This window comes from Leucopleurus acutus (genome assembly GCF_964270905.1).
Source record: "Leucopleurus acutus genome assembly, chromosome: 10".
Classification (NCBI taxonomy): Eukaryota; Metazoa; Chordata; class Mammalia; order Artiodactyla; family Delphinidae; genus Leucopleurus; species Leucopleurus acutus.
Window position 1 is genome coordinate 76,285,221 of NC_139153.1, and position 7,778 is coordinate 76,292,998.

The 7,778-nt window shown below is 46.6% G+C and overlaps 1 protein-coding gene across 1 annotated transcript in view; it reads right to left on the reverse strand.

Annotated features, from left to right (window-relative positions):
- Window positions 1–6,273, reverse strand: part of ADGRF5 (adhesion G protein-coupled receptor F5) — a 110,442-nt gene extending 104,169 nt beyond the window's left edge. The window contains exon 1 of the mRNA XM_082848784.1: window positions 6,151–6,273. The gene's annotated coding sequence lies outside the window, so the exon portion shown is untranslated. The remainder of the gene's footprint in view (window positions 1–6,150) is intronic.
- Window positions 6,274–7,778: the final 1,505 nt, after the last annotated feature.

Genomic DNA, 7,778 nt, shown 5'->3' on the forward strand with positions numbered 1-7,778 from the left:
TAGGCTTCCTCCTCTGCAAGAAGGAAGAAAAAACAAACCTAACCGAAACCAAAACAAAATAGCAAACCCCCCAAACAACAACAAAACCCCCTGGAGACTTGATGGTAAATATTCCTACAAAAATTTCTTGGAAGGAGCTCAAAGCATATTAAGACCAAAATGCAAAACTTTGAGCAAAAGTCTAGTTTGGGTCAGTTTATTTGTAATTTTGTACCTTATTTCTCCCAAAACTAATAGGATGTGAGGTTTATTGCATCCATTTTGTAGATAAATAAATCAAGGATCAGAAACTGGTCTAGGATAATAGGAAAGATCTAGGTGACTCCGGTGTCTTTTCTCCTCTGTGTGTGTGTGTTGGCGCTGTGTGTACATGCATCTATGCTTTTTAAAAGCTATAATATGCTTTAAAACCCCTTTATTAATTGCAATCTAACCCAGGATCTTAGCATGACAACCCCATTTCTGGGCTAGACCTGAATCCACCTCACGACAAGGGTGAGGGTTGAGTAGATCCTCAACTACAAACAGAAAGCTGAAACTTTATTTCCGAAATGCCATTGCTGATCTCTGGGATATTTTTAGATGAGATAATCATACACGTCTACTCATTTGCATGTGCCCAGAGCTGCCGGACGACCTGCATGGTGACCCCAGCACTGAGGACCATGTAGACCGAAGGAACGATAAGTTCCAGATATCATGCGGGCAGGGTTACCCGAAGCCTTGCACTCAAGCCCCCCGCTGCCCTTTGTACTGTGACAATGAGCGGAAGCACAGGCTTGTTAGAGGAAATTCCCAGGGCCTTAGTTTGGACATTAGACCGCTGCTTTGCCATGCTGGGCCGGCATCTAAAAATAAACACGCGGGTCTGCACGGGTTTCTGTGATTTTGTCCTGCACAGCTGATTATATTTCAAGGGATTTTTAAAAATTTCGTTTTCAATAAAGTGAGCCTGGGTAAACCTGGAGAATCAAATATATTGTAGTTTTGTTTCAATTTGACAAAATGCAGCGTTTGCTGACATCCACTTCTACTGAAAGAACCACAGCTTCTTTTCCCTGAGATTTCAAAACAAAGATGGAAGAAATGAAAAGCACGTGGAGATGCTGCCCAAGCAACTGCAGAAAAGATGTGAGGGTCCAAAACTGCAAGACCAGAAAGTTCTTATGAGTCCTGGAAGGATGAAGTATTAGCAAAGCCTCCGAGGGGACCTGGAGCAGTGAGTGATGTGTTTAGGCCCCTCTCCCCATAAGCTAAATTATCCCTTTTGTAAAAGCCTCCAGGTCCTTAGCTGGCAGAGAGGCTGTTATCACGTGTCTCATTTAGCAGAAAAAGAAAGGTGGGTGGAAAACAATGGCTGATGAACTAGACTCAGAGCAGGCAGCCAGCGGCAGCCAGCTCTCCTCTCCCCCCAAAAGTCAAATTCCACATTCACAGTCCCCGTAATTTAGAGGATGGTAGAACCATTTATTTTGCACTTTTTTTTTTTTTTGGCGGTACGCGGGCCTCTCACTGTTGTGGCCTGTCCCGTTGCGGAGCACAGGTTCCGGACGCACAGGCTCAGTGGCCATGGCTCACGGGCCCAGCCGGTCTGCGGCATGTGGGATCTTCCCGGACCGGGGCACGAACCCGCGTCCCCTGCATCGGCAGGCGGACTCTCAACCACTGCGCCACCAGGGAAGCCCTATTTTGCACTTTTGAAAATTAGATTTCGAGATGGCAAAGAATACATAGACGTATCGTCGTGTTTTCATTTTATACATAGAGCAAAAATCAGGGACGAAGCTTGGAGTCTTGCTGTTAACTTGCTTGATCCAGTTTGGGTGAAAATGTACCAAAATGTGGCAGTTTTCCATCAAATAGGAATGTGACTGCAGCACAAGAAGTAACCCACGATCTAGTTAAAGCGTAACCCAAGAAGAGCGGTTTGGAGTGAACTTTTCCCATCTCATTGTTCTCGTTTCTTTTTTGCTTTTTCCTGGAAATCCAACCTTTTGACTGTTGCTGCAATGACCCTATTTAAAAAGCATCTCAGCTGATGTGTAGGGCTAGCTGGTCAAAAGGCAGCCTCGATCACTCTGTAGTCTGATGGGGTTTTTTTGCAGACTTTTATTTTGTGGCTTGGGCTGGAACCCTGATATCACGAGACTCTTGGTAGCTTTGAGTGGGAAGGACCTTGAGGTCATCACCCAGGCTCCACCCAGTGCGGGCTTCCCTTTGGGAACACCCTGGCCATGGTCTTCCAAGGTGCTGGAACACTGCCCAGGACAGGGTGTTCACCCTGCCACAAGGCAGCTCACCCAGTTTTAGACAATTCGAATGGTGGGTAAATCCTTCTGTACATTGAGCTAGGACCTGTTACCCTATAAGTGCCACTGATCCATCCTCTGTTGACCCCTTTTCCCACCTTCGGCAATCTTTAAATATTTGAAGGCAACCTTCATGGGCTGCAAGACTTACTTCTTACTTCAAATGTCCTCTGGTTCTTTCAACTATTCTGCACATGCCAATTTTCTCATTTTCACCATCTTGGTCAACCTCCTTTTTTCAGATCTGATGTACTTTTTGAGGCAACATACTAGGTACTTAAGCTAATTAGTCTTCTCTACAACCTTGCTTGGTAAATATTATCTGCATTTTCAGAAACAAATCTAAGACTTGATGCGATACAACCACTTATTGAAGGAGATGGCAGATAGAGGATTCAGAAGTGGGTCTACCTCTTTCTAGCCCACTCCGTGCCTCTGATGAAAAAACAAATGTTGGTCAGGTACAGGCAAGGTTGATCTCAGATACATCCCGAGACCTGCAGTAGGTCATTAGAAACCTCCCATGCAGGTGAGCCTCTGTTTTTTGTTGCTACAAGGTGTGCTTACTGATAGAGACTGATGTTAACTTGAGGAGTTAGGAAATGACCATCAGAAAACACTGCCTGCTGGGAGGCAACTATACGCAAGGTGGGTGTGCAGGAAATTTGGAGGCAAAGAGGGACACGAGGAACAGGAAGCAAGAAGGAACTCAGAAGGTTTGGAAGCTGCACACGTGATGAAGCAGGAAGAGAAGGCTCAGACAGGCAAAGGGTGAACCCTTGCGAGTGCCTGAAGAGTCTGCTGCAGCCTCAGCCTGGTGGTTGTATCTGGAGAACAAATAGAAAGTATTTGTTTCCTCCCAGCTGTGCATGCACCCCACGGGGGTGCAAAGCTCGGGGACAAAGGATATTATGCCCGGCCCCCAACCTCTGATTCTAGGTGAAATGAACACAAATTAGAAAGAACCCAAGTGGAATCAGAAAGGGAGTCCTTACAACCATGCCACAGTGGGGGTCAGGGATCCCTTCTTTGCTCTATGTCTACAAGTTTCCAGATTTTTCCTGCACGACTTGGTGGAGCCACTTCCTTCCCTTCTCCTGACTGCTTTCCAAAAGCAGAGACTGCCTGAGGATGACACTGCCTTTCTCCTCAGCTGCCCTACTTCAAACCAGCTCTCCACCCAACAATGAATACCAAGTGGATTCCTCTAAGCTTCAGGGCGCTGCTCCCTGGAAGCCACTGCCACATCGTGTTTGATGGAAGGTGCCAAAGGACAGCATTAATGTCACAGCCGAGCTCGTGGGCAGAGTCATGAAATGTCTCCCTTAAGATCTCCTCTTTGCCAGTCTGACCCAGAGAACGACAGAGCCCTGCCCTTCAGATCATCACGTAATGTGACAGCAGTGAGTGCAGAGGCTCCCTGGATATTATCTTCTCTGTACACTCATGAAGGCAGGGGCCTCTTTTCCTTCTAATTCTCCATCTTGTTCACCACTTGAGAAAATCCAGGTCCAGCAAAGGGATGTGGACGCACCCAGGGTCACCTGGCTAGGGAACTGCAGGTGCTGGGCTAGATCAAGGTGCAGAAACACAGCCCAGCTTCCTTTCCACTAAATCACTCTGCCTTCAAGCTCCTGCTGTCTTTACTAGGATGCGCCAGCTTTGGTTAAAGATGAGGCTTTCAGTTTTCCTTCAGACTTTATAAGGAAAAGTAAGACAGAGGATGATAAAAGGCGCACCTTGTCTATGGGGAGCTGCATGGAGGCAGGGCTCGCATTTGTGTCGTCGGTCATCGTATTTGTAGCAGGGAGCACAGCAACTGGTATGGGGAAAGTGCTCAGTACCTATTTGCCGAAAGATGAGTAAGTCTCTGACTTGGAGTGGTGGCGAATGAGGGGCACTGATAGAGAAACACCTTCTGGGAGAGACTATTCACAGCGACGTAAAGAAATAGATTCGAAAAGGTATGGCGTAGGGTAGGTACTCAAAATATTTGGTGAAAACAATGAATCCAGCCAAGTCTCATAAAGGAGAGTGTGGAAAAATATTATAGAGAGCGGCAATCTCCTTGGAAGACTTTAAACTACAGATCTCAATCTGGGGATGATTTGGGCCTCTTCAAACAATGTATCCATTCATTTGTCCATCCATTCATTCATTCATGAATTCAAAAACACTGAGCACAGGCTATGTACCTGGCATTGGTTCAAGTGCTATAGATTCAGAAGTCAATCTCCAGTAACTCCTCAAGGATGAAAATACTAAAGCTAGCAACGATCATTTAATGTACTAAGGGCTATGGCAGAAGCACTTCGCTAAGTTGCCATAAAATACCAGACTTGATGGGCATTTAGTTTAAGGTAGACTGGATGGGGGGAGGGGGGAGGAACAATCAGGCTGCAGTGGGTAGTTGCGTGGAGAAGATGAATGAAGTTATGGGAACAGAGAGAACAGCACACACAGACATAGGTAGGCGTTAGAGCTCTCTCATATTGGGGAAATGGAAGGTATTAGGTACAGCTGGAAAGTCAGAGGGTGAGAGGTAAGGCTGGCTGTATGATAAGGACCATACCTTGAAGGTCTTGTCTACCTTCCTTAAGTTGGGGCTTCACAAACTTTAATGCATATGAATCACCCAGGGACCTGGTTAAAATGCAGATTCAGTAAATCTGGGGAGCAGACAGAGAACCTGCATCTCTAACAAGCTGCCCAATGATGCCTGATGCAGCTGGTCCCTGGACTACCCTTTAGGAAGCAAGGCTGTAAGCAATGGGATGCAATGGAAATATTTCACTGAAGAGAGTGACATTAAGAGAATTGCATTTTCCCAAGAACCCTGTAGCAGGGTATGGAGGACGGAATGGAGGGAGACTCTGCTGGGGTAAAATACAGAAGTGGCAAGAAATTTTGAGCATCTGAACTAAATAAAGTTAGGAAAGAACAGTCAATGTTCAAATAAACAGGTGCAGACTGGTATTCTATGAAGTCGCTGTAAAATATTTCTCCCAGAGGAAAGGTTGCTTGTGAGGACGACGATGAAACAATGAAAGCATAAGAGGCAAAAAAAAAAAGTCAAAGAGGCACATAGTGTTATTTGAATAAGTCTAGACCCCCCTCTGGGTCTCAGTGGACACGTCATCTCCAGCCCCAGTAATGACTGAAAAAGCAACCAGCTAAGGGGCGCAGCATCCCTGCAGACAATTATCACAACAGAGCAAATAAAATCAGCCTTCTCAGCCATCACTTGAGAGACACTTGCATCTAGTTTCAGGAAGCTTCAGGAAGAACAACTGTTTCATAGCAAATTCTGGAAAATAACATGGCAGTCCACCTGATCTTGAACACAGTGCTTGTTCATTTCTTATAACTCATAGGTACCCGAAATTAGAAACACCTATTTATATTGCTGTCAGAAAATACCCTATCCACTCTAAGCCATCTTTAAATGAAAGGAAAAACTCAGAAAGGAGTTAAAAAAAAAAAAAATCAAGGGAAGGGTCTACATTGTTGAAAAGGAAAGGCAGGTGGTAAACATTTTTCTCATATACTGAAGTCCCCAAAATGCAGCTTCTAATGGGATTTCCCTCCAAAGAAAAGAAGAATCAGCTTTGCATTCTAGGTACTATTCTGGGTGGCATTCTGTATCCAAAGATGTCCAGAAGCAAAACCCCCAAGGGTCATCTCCCCTCTCACTCTTTTTCCCCACATCCTGTAAATGAGTAAACCTCAACCAGACACAGAGGTTGAAAACATGCAGCCAACTGGAAAAGCCATATGGACACACACTTCAGAACAGCTTGTTTCACAGTACAAGGCAAAAGAAAAGAGTGCAGGAACCTACCTTTCTCGTCTGTGCTTTGCAGCCTCCTGAAGTTTAACTCTGTACTGGAGAGCTTCCCAAGAACCTCTTTGGGGAGGTGAAACTGAAGGGCCTCCCCTTCAATCACAGCCGCGGAGAGGGTGGGGTTGCCCAAGACCAGACTTCAGCTCGTTGGCTCACGGGGACCTCAGGGAGCAGAGGTGAACTGCCTTCTAGTCTCTGCTGCAGGAAGAAACTGGGTGACTCCGTGTGGCTGGAAGTGGGGGTTGGAGGCTGGGGGAAGGGAAGTAATCTGGGAACTGTATTAAATAAGAGATTCTCTCCACATGATTTCCTGTAGTAGGTGCCTGTTGCCTCTCTCCAGGCTCCCCAGAGGAAATAAGACATTTAAATGTGTCCTTTGGCCACTGGCAAGAAGAGAATAAACATGCTAAGAATCGTGGAAATAAGAATTAGCAGGGCAGCAGGCAGGGGGCTGATGGGCCAGCTAGCTTTACCTTGTACTAAGTGCTTTCTTCCTGAAGTTTCTCCAAGTGTTCAACTCTGCAAAAGTCAAGCATGTCCTCATCCTCTTCCACCGAGCTGAAGAATTTTCTGGCCACACTCCAGATGCAGTGCTGCAGAGCTGTTGGTCAGAGGCAGGCCAGAACCGGCCTGAGAAGGGTCTGCTTGCCAGCAGAGGCAAAGACTCTCTCAGCTCTGTCTCTGGAAACGCTGATGACAGTCTGTGTCTAATTCTGGAACACTTCCTCAAGTCCTCAGGCCATTTTACCCTAGGGTTTAAAGAATTCTCTGCAGGCAAATGTCTGTAGATTGCTAGAAGCAGGACTCCCTGCTACATAATTGATGGGGCTCAGTGCAGAATGAAAATGTGAGGTCACTCCTCCAGAAATTAAGGATTTCTAGATGACAGCAGATCCTTAAACCCAGTGCGGGCCCTTCTGAGCACAGGGCTGTTTGCAGCTTATGTAGGTGGTACATCTGTGAAGCCCATCCTGCCCATGTGTCACCGAACGCAAGCTGTGTGCCCGATGCACAGTGAGGCCAAACAAAGCGAAACATCGGAGTTTGGAGAAGAGAAAGTTTTTTTTGCAGGGCCATGCGAGAAGAACGAGGGGCTTATGTCCCCAAAACCCCACATTCCCGAAGGGTTTCAGCAAAGCATTTTTAAAGGCCAGATGAGGCCGGGGTGGGGGGGGGTCCCAGGGTATGGGATCGGCTTGTGCACAATTCTCTGATGGGCTGGTGGCACAGGGGTGAACATTATCAATCCTTAGGTGCCAGAAGGTCCTGGGGGCTACATGCTCATGATCATCAAGTAGTTAATTTCTTCCATCTGGTGGTTATTTTTAGCATCTGAAAAACTCAGGAAATATGCATGAAATACGATTATCTGGGTACTTCAGAGAGGAGCTAAAGCAGAGGACATGGGGGAGGGGTCCGCCCTGGGATGGCCCCATAGGGCCCTGCTCGGTTCCAGTAGGAAGAAGGCTGGAACTGTGGCCGTGTTGGTTTTAACAAGCTGTGTTATCAAGAGGCCTGGACTATTGCCACCTTGTTCTGAGGGGTGACAGTCAGCCTTTGAAGAGCAATGTACTCAGAAGCTGGTACAAAGGGGGGGGAAAAGCTGGGTTGTGGTTGTAAGCGGG